The following is an 8,643-nucleotide window of genomic DNA, read 5'->3' on the forward strand; positions in this document are numbered from 1 at the left end:
AGGGTCTCAAGCCAATATCAGATTTTGTTCACCACTTAGAGATTTAAAAAAATATATATTAAGCAGTATAGAAATTAAACAATCAATCACTTTATAATCATTCAAATATAAGGTCTGTGAACCACTGAAATTTATCCAGGGTAGCATGGATCAGACCAATGCCTTGAAGCATCAAGTGCAAGGTGAAATCAAAAGCATCTGCAAGGCCATGGATGTAACAAGGGAATTCAATGCAGCACTATGGCAATTGTTCCGCCAGTGTAAGCTGCTCAGCTTGCCAGATGGAAGAGTCTCCTCTCTCCTCCCCTGTGGGCTGTTCTGCGTTTCCTGCTCCACAGTCTATTTGGGGGGATGTAGAGGGAGGAGACATCCTTGCATAGGCTTCCACTAGCAGGACTAGGAAGTTGATCCCACCCAAGATAATGAGGCACAGGGAATTTTTGAGCTCTCTGGTGACAAAGAAGAGCATGGATTGCATCTAACAAAGTCATTGCTACTCCTCCCTCTCCTACCCCTGTACACCCTGCTCTCTCCCTCCACAAGCAGATTTGGGGTGGGGAAGGGAAGGGGAAGTTCCCATTGTATAATTAGGAGGCATTCTGCTCATACAGTGACTGTTGGATTAAATCCCATGTTCCAATCCCACAGAGTTATGGAGGGAGATGTTGAAAACCAAGAGGTAGAATCATAGAATCATAGAATCATAGAGTTGGAAGAGACCACAAGGGCCATCGAGTCCAACCCCCTCCCAAACAGGAAACACCATCAGAGCACTCCTGACATATGGTTGTCAAGCCTCTGCTTAAAGACCTCCAAAGACGGAGACTCAACCACACTCCTTGGCAGCAAATTCCACTGTCGAACAGCTCTTACTGTCAGGAAGTTCTTCCTAATGTTTAGGTGGAATCTTCTTTCTTGTAGTTTGGATCCATTGCTCCGTGTCCGCTTCTCTGGAGCAGCAAAAAACAACCTTTCTCCCTCCTCTATGTGACATCCTTTTATATATTTGAACATGGCTATCATATCACCCCTTAACCTCCTCTTCTCCAGGCTAAACATGCCCAGCTCCCTTAGCCTTAGCACTTAGGTAGTGTGTGCTGAAGCATGGGATCTCATATATTTGTCCACAAGCAACTTCTGATGCCATGGTAGAGCTCTTTTCCCTTGCCCAGTACAAATCAGAGAGTAGAGATAGATTTGCCTGACTTACATGGAAGAAGAGTAGAGACTACTTTTTGGGAAGCACTCAAGGTGGCTTCCAACAGATCAGATAAATCGTTTTTTCAAAACCAGAATCTGTATAAGGTACAAACCAAACAACATATGAAGAAGGCAATCATCAAATCAAACTCCCACTGTTGAACAGAAGACGGAGGGAAACCGTAATGGGGTAGCAGTTATTGTCTTTGCTCTGGAACAGCCGCACACTTCCACTTAGAAACCAATGTGAGTTTTCTGGCAGGGTTTTGGGACTGGGGCTTCATTTTAATATCCTATCTTTCCTCAAAAGCACTCAAGCATGGGCGTAGCCACGATTTTTTTGGGGGGGGGGGCAGGACCGACTTGATTGGTCAGTAAGTTAAGTATTTCTATTGTTTTATTTGATCTGGGGGTGGCAGCTGCCCCCCCCCCCTTGGCTACACCCATGCACCCCACTACCCCCTATTTTATCCTCACAGCAACTTCCATCTAGGCAAGCAAGATGTATTATCACTGTTCAAGGCACATTCCAGCCAGCTAAAATAATTGAGGATGATGGTGGGGGAGCATGACCTGACTGGAGTCCCATAGGCTGGATAAGGAGATTTGGAGGGTTATATTCAGCAACTGGGCCTGAGGTTCCTCAACCCTAAATTAGACTGCTTACACACTATGCCTTTGAAGAACATTCAAAGCACCTTTCCCCCTCAAAGAATTCTGGGCACTGTAGTTGACCCCCACAGAGTTACAGATCCCAGTAACACTTAAGGAACTGGAGTGCCCAGAATTATTTGAGTTGGGAAATCTTATTTGAATGTGTTTTAAGGGCATAGCGTGTACACTGCCGTAGATAAACTACATCCGGTGTCATCACTAGGCCAAACAAAATTCAGCTCCAGTGACCTTTGTGTATTGTGACTACAATCATTCCCTTCATGTTTCTTGTACCTGCTGCTGGACTTTCACGTACAAAGCCATGGTCTTCTGAGTAATTCAGTGACTATTTGCATAGTGGTACTCAGGGCACCTCCTCTAAAAGGGAGAAGTGAAACTAGAGGTAGAAGCCAAAGAACCTAGTAGTGGGACGCTTAGTGAGTGGAATTTGACGGGTTGACCACATTCTTCCTCCTCAAAACCCTTAAAGCCACAAGGCATGGCCGAGGAGAGGCAATATGGAAACTGGTTGCCAACTTCCAAACTGTCAAATTCCAAAGGAACCATGGCAAAGCCAGGTAAGGTCATAGCGGTCTGTGGGGTTGGGGAAGGAGGGGCGAGAACACAGATGAGGAAGCCTCTGTGTGGTGGGTTTGTTCCTGCATGTGCGGCATCTGGTCTACTCATCCTAAAAGGAATAAATTCCAGAAGAATAGCCCTTTTAGTCCGTTAAGGAAAATGTGGCAAGTGCCTGTGGGACTTTAAAAACAAACACACAAGCCTTTCATGAGACAGACAATTTCATTGGATAGATTTTTTCAGCCCTCGTTCTCCTCCCTATAGAGGAGTCTTAGAGAGGCTGATTGGATCAGGAGGAGAGAGGAGAAGAGCCTGGAGAGTTGGGATTTGAGGACCTAGGGGTGGGGCCCTGGGGGATTGGGTGTTTGTCACCCAATCAGAATCAGAGGTAAAGGCTAGTGGGCTAGGAACCAAGGAGGCGGATCCAGGAGAGGAGCCAAGTCAGTCAGCAGATATACCCCTAGCCAGCACCCTCTGACCAATCCACCCCCAGCACCTCCAGCTGTCAACAACTTGCCACCCAGGAAGGAGCTGCTGGACAACAAATCAGAGTCCATGCTGGCACTGACTCCTCCTCCACATCCTAGGAGATGCCAGCACTGGCGTGATTAGACTGCTCAGGCCCAACCCACACAATGGACTGCCTGTTTGCTTAACCTAATCGCAAGACTCTTTTCCATGCTAAAACTGTGGCCACCCTGCTTCTCAAATAGCAAGGGGCACGTTGCTCAGTGGATCAACCTCTTAGCTTGTGTATAGGCATCGTGTCCATCTGTTGAGCCTTTTAGCCTTTGCATTGGCTATGTACTACACTGACTTATTCATTAAAGAGTTTGGCAGAAACGGAAATCCAAGTTCAAGGTCTACCCCCATGAAAGGCCAGGGCAGGTCTGTCAGTTGGGGAAGGAGCCTGCCGCTATGCTGCTGTCCCCACCCCAATGCCCATTCATTTTGCTATTCTGTAATGTCTGAAAAGAGCTCCTGAGTACCATACTGGAAGTTGTGGAGGAATTTTGCATATCTTAATTTGGCAGGTAATTCTGATGGGTTTGTGCTTTCACCTGCAGCAGGAATGGGAAACCTCTAGACCAGTGTTTCCCAACCTTGGGCCTCCAGCTGTTTTTGAACTACAATTCCCATCATGCCTGACCACTGGTCTTGCTAGCTAGGGATGATGGGAGTTGTAGTCCAAAAACAGCTGGAGGCCCAAGGTTGGGAAACACTGCTCTAGACTGTGGCCTATTTAGGCTGGTAGGCCTCCCTATTGGGGTGCTTTTGCTAACCCACGCCCACCTTCCTTACACCTGAGGTGAGGTATGGGCCAAAGTGGGCTACAATCAACTGGTTCTTGACACTTACAAAGGTGGTTTTCAGCAAGCTCTGTTGAAGGCATGCTGTCAGAAGCTTGGCAAGGCACAGTCTTTGCCTGACAGCACACACTCAGTCTTTGCAAGCAGGATTTGGAGTCAACCCTCACCTGCAAAGGGAGAGGGGAAATGTCTGCAGATGGAGAAGAAAAATGAATCTAAACCACACCTGAAAACTGACTGGTGCTGACAGAGGGTACTAAACCGTCCTATCATCATCACAAGTATTTAGCTTGTGCAATGGGACTTTCCCCCCTCCTCCCTCCCCACGATGCTCCAGAGGGTTGGGGGAACTCCTAGAATAGAATTGGAGGAGTGAGGACAGAGCGGATAATGTTTTGTGCTGATGGAATTGTTGCCTTAGTGCTACTGTACATTGGATTCCAGCCAGAGCACCTTCACAGGGGCTCGCAGCCAATCAGCCATGAGAGCGAGCCCATTTGATTGACAGGTGGGGCTACAGCATAAGCCTATTCATATCAGAGATAATCCCTAGAGAGGCCCGTGGGGCGTGCTCCCAAGTAAATGTGTCTGGAACTGCAGCCTTAAGCAATCTTTTTGGTTGGTCAGCCAAATGGTCTGCAGACGTGGGCCAGCGAAAGAGTTGTTTGTGCTTTGAATAGCATGCTCTGAGTTTATTGGACTCTGGAGCCTTCCTTAAGTCTGCCTTCTGATGAGCACAGCCTGGACTTGTTGCCTCCTCCTATTTCTCTTTAACTTTTACAGCTTGAATCAAGCATTCCCGTAAACGGAACTCTGCTCACAGGGTGTGCCTGCTGAAGGAAGAGAGGGGAAGCCGTCCCCCCCCCCCTTGCCTCTGTAGCCCTTTGGAAAGTTGTGCTGGATAACTGAGGACATAGAGAGGTGGCACTGACGGGGTGTGTGTTCAGGGGACACAAAAGGAACACCTTGGATCTAACTCTCTATGTGTGTGGATTATGGCACCACTATACTCCAGAAACTGAAACTGTCTTTGTGAAGGTGTCCTAAACTTACAGTCAGCATGTGCCCTACTTCACAGAGGACAGTCCTGTATTTGGAGGGCTGTCTGGTCCAAGTCCAGTTTAAAGATAAATAGCTTGAAGCAGGTAGAGCAGGGAGGGCCCTTGCAGTTGCTCACTGGAGAGCAGGCACACAGGCCACTTGCTCCCATAGTCTTTCTCACAATGCCTAGATTATTGTATTTCTGTTTAAATTATAGCAATTCTTTCTAAATGTGCACCTAAATGTATGAATTGGCACATGTACATTTTATGCAAATCTCTTTATTTCATTCTCTTTATTGGGTGTTGATGAACTTCCTCTTTTGGGGTGATGCATAAGTGGCTACCTTGCCTGAACTTTGCACTGCTCAGGAAAGTGGGGGGACGACGACGACAAAACAATATAGAAATAAAAGCACACATTAAGCAACAAAAATTAAGAACTGAGCAGCTTTCACAGCTGGAAGAATAGAAAACTTAGAAAGAAGCAATCAAATGCAAGCCACATCAAAGCTTTGTAAGACGAGATATGCATAGAAAATGCAGAAGGAAATACTATTTATATCATTACAAAACGAAGAAGCTTACCCAGGAACACGTAATGATGGAATAATTAGGGTTTCTTTGAAGGAAAAAATACTTTTGCATGTTGTAAAATTAACATGGAAAACTCACAGCTAATCCTACAGTTGGTTAATTAATATTAAAACAGATTTCTATACCTTGCTCTGCTACTTCCCACCATTGGCATGATCAAGCTTCCATCTGCTCTCCTCTGCTCTTCCAGACTCTGGTCCCTGCACTACTGTTTTTGAGTAGCAACTAAGAACGTCTCAGGATTTTACTAGCTTTTTCTCTATTCTTACAGGAGACCTAAGAGGAAAGTACTGCAGCCTCTATAGATCAGTGCCCACCACAACTCCATGACCCATACAATAGCAACTCAAACCATCATGTCCAATTATCATACTTAAAGGAAGTTTGTTTTTTGTTTTAAATCAAGATAGGGAAGGATAAGGGGAATGCCCAGCAAAGTTGCAGAACTAAATAAAATGCCAGTGTAACAGTGTAAAATGCCAGTCTGCACTCGCATGTGTGGTAGTTACTTACATTCTATCCTCACCCAAGGAAAGTCCTTTTTTCAGAGTAAGGCATCCATTGAAGCATCTGTATCCCAGGTGAGTCCTTGCTTTTATCTCTGAAATTAATGATGCTTTCCATTGGGCCAGTGCAAGCTAAAGGGCTCTGCCTATGTGCATTTGAAACAAGGCATCTGCACTCCTAAGCTAGACTCCGATGGATTTGTCCTCAGATCTAAAATTTTAGGATGTTATAGTTTTAACTCTGATTTTATCGTTTTCAAGTCATTTTTAGTCTTATTTAAATAAGATATCTTGTACACCACTTAGAGGCGACTGTGTTTAAGCTGTCTACAAATTGTTAAAATAAACGAAGTACATCTTCAAATGTGTATATTCTCTGTGCGCAGGTTTTTTTTGGGGGGGGGTGATAAGAATTTGGTGGATGTAGAAACAGGTACTGTGGTACCTCGGGTTACATACGCTTTAGGTTACATACGCTTCAGGTTACAGACTCCGCTAACCCAGAAATAGTGCTTCAGGTTAAGAACTTTGCTTCAGGATGAGAACAGAAATTGGGCTTCGGCGGCGCGGCAGCAGCAGGAGGCCCCATTAGCTAAAGTGGTGCTTCAGGTTAAGAACAGTTTCAGGTTAAGTACGGACCTCTGGAACAAATTAAGTACTTAACCCGAGGTACCACTGTACTTACCGTAAATATTGTTATGTGCTTCTCAGTTCCCCGAGTAATGAGCGGTTCCAGGGGCAGTGCTTACCTGGGTTTGCTTTCCTTTGGAAAGCGAGATTTGGATTTATTTACAAGTGAGTTGAGCCTGGGTGACAAATCGCCTGAAATAATTGCTGAAATAATACCCCTTTGAAATAAAGGTTAATGGTAATGTAAATTCCTGAACAAAATAGTGCTAACTCTCTCATTCACAACCTGAAAATTCTGTTCCTTTGTACTGCACATAAAAAAATAAAAATAAAGCTTGGTCTCTTGCTTTCAGAATACTGTGGGATTTTTGCTTCAAAGTACACCTACACTCCTCTGTTGGCAGCTTCCACCTAATAGGTACAGAAATAAACTTAATAGGGGAAAACAAGTTTCTGTATCTTTTTAAACCTCTCCTAAACTTATTGCACTGTGCCTTGGGTCTAGGCAACTAAGTAAAATTTTAATGGTCGCTTATAATGCACAAATAACTTCACTGAGAGAGAATTCAGTATTCTTTCCCCCTTTTCAAAAAATAGCAACATTGATTTATTTTTCTCTTTGGCAAGGGCAACTGAAAGTTGTAATCTCCTGCTCTGTGTTCTCTGAGTCCTTCATTTACTCTGCTCTTAAACTATCACCAATTAGGGTTAGCCTGTTTCAAGAGCTTTTTTTGCACAATCACCCCAAAAGTTGGTGATCTTTTTTTGTGCAAACGCACAAAAGGTTGTTGAGCTTTTTGCAGAAAATCATTCTATAGATAGCCCTCCCCCCCCCCCCCCCGTCTATTACCGCCGAGCCGGAGTCGCCCATGCACATTTTTTTTAATAAACACCACCACCAAAATCTTGGAGATTTGCTTTAAAATGTAAAATTCCCCCAGGATGGACTTGTAGGCCCACCGAAAGAGGACATGTCCAGGAATTCCCGGACGTATGGCAACCCTATTTCAACCCTATTTCACATGGACTGAGGATGGCTTGGCTGAGGCTAGCTAGTAAGACAATGGCAGAGACAATATTTGAATTGGGGGCATCTTGGTTCACTTAGCTCAGTTTCTTAACCACTTTGCTGTACCAGCTCTCTATCATTATGTGTTCTGGACACTTAAGGCTATAAATCTTGTGAATGGGTTTCAGTGTAAGATCATCTATTTAAGCCGTCCAGTACGAAGAGGTACAGCTCAGTGAATCGGCACATATGGAATAATGAAGTTGATGCAAATTACTTTGGATCGATTCATAGCACAAAGGTGTATGTCCCTATGAACATAAGCAGTTTATGTGGAATCTATTCCAGACATGCATGCTTAAGAACCACCCACAAAGACTTATTATCTGATCAGTCGGTTTGATTCCCACATTGGGCAAAAGGATTCCTGCATTGCAGGGGTTTGGACACAGACTTGCACCAATTTTGCATATGCTAAATACAGTACAGTGGTACCTCGGGTTACATATGCTTCAGGTTACATACGCTTCAGGTTACAGACTCCACTAACCCAGAACTAGTACCTCAGGTTAAGAACTTTGCTTCACGATGAGAATAGAAATTATGCAGCGGAGGCGCAGCGGCAGCAGGTGGCCTCATTAGCTAAAGTGGTGCTTCAGGTTCAGAACAGTTTCAGGTTAAGAACGGACCTCCGGAACGAATTAAGTACTTAACCTGAGGTACCACTGTACAGTATGTGCATTGAGTGATCTGTAGCAATGATTACTACAACTTAGATGGTATACAATATTTCTCACCATTGTTGGGAAGACTGTGACTGGCCTGTGTGGCAGCTCAGCCAGTAGTCCAGGTGCCAATTGCTGAAGGTCACCTTCAAGGCCCCTCCTGCTCCCCCCTCCTGCTCTTATTTTATCTTTAAACCGGGCTTGGACTTGAGAGCCCTTCAAGCAGAGGACGCCTTCAAACTGAGGCCTGTCAAGTAAGGCACACCACCCAACTTTCTAGCCCTGTGTACAAATATTTATCTCTCAGCAGGGGTCAGCAAACTTTTTCAGCAGGGGGCCGGTCCACCGTCCCTCAGACCTTGTGGGGGGCCAGACTGTATTTTTTTTTGGGGG

Source organism: Podarcis muralis, chromosome 2, assembly GCF_964188315.1.
Source record: "Podarcis muralis chromosome 2, rPodMur119.hap1.1, whole genome shotgun sequence".
In the NCBI taxonomy this organism is placed as follows: Eukaryota; Metazoa; Chordata; class Lepidosauria; order Squamata; family Lacertidae; genus Podarcis; species Podarcis muralis.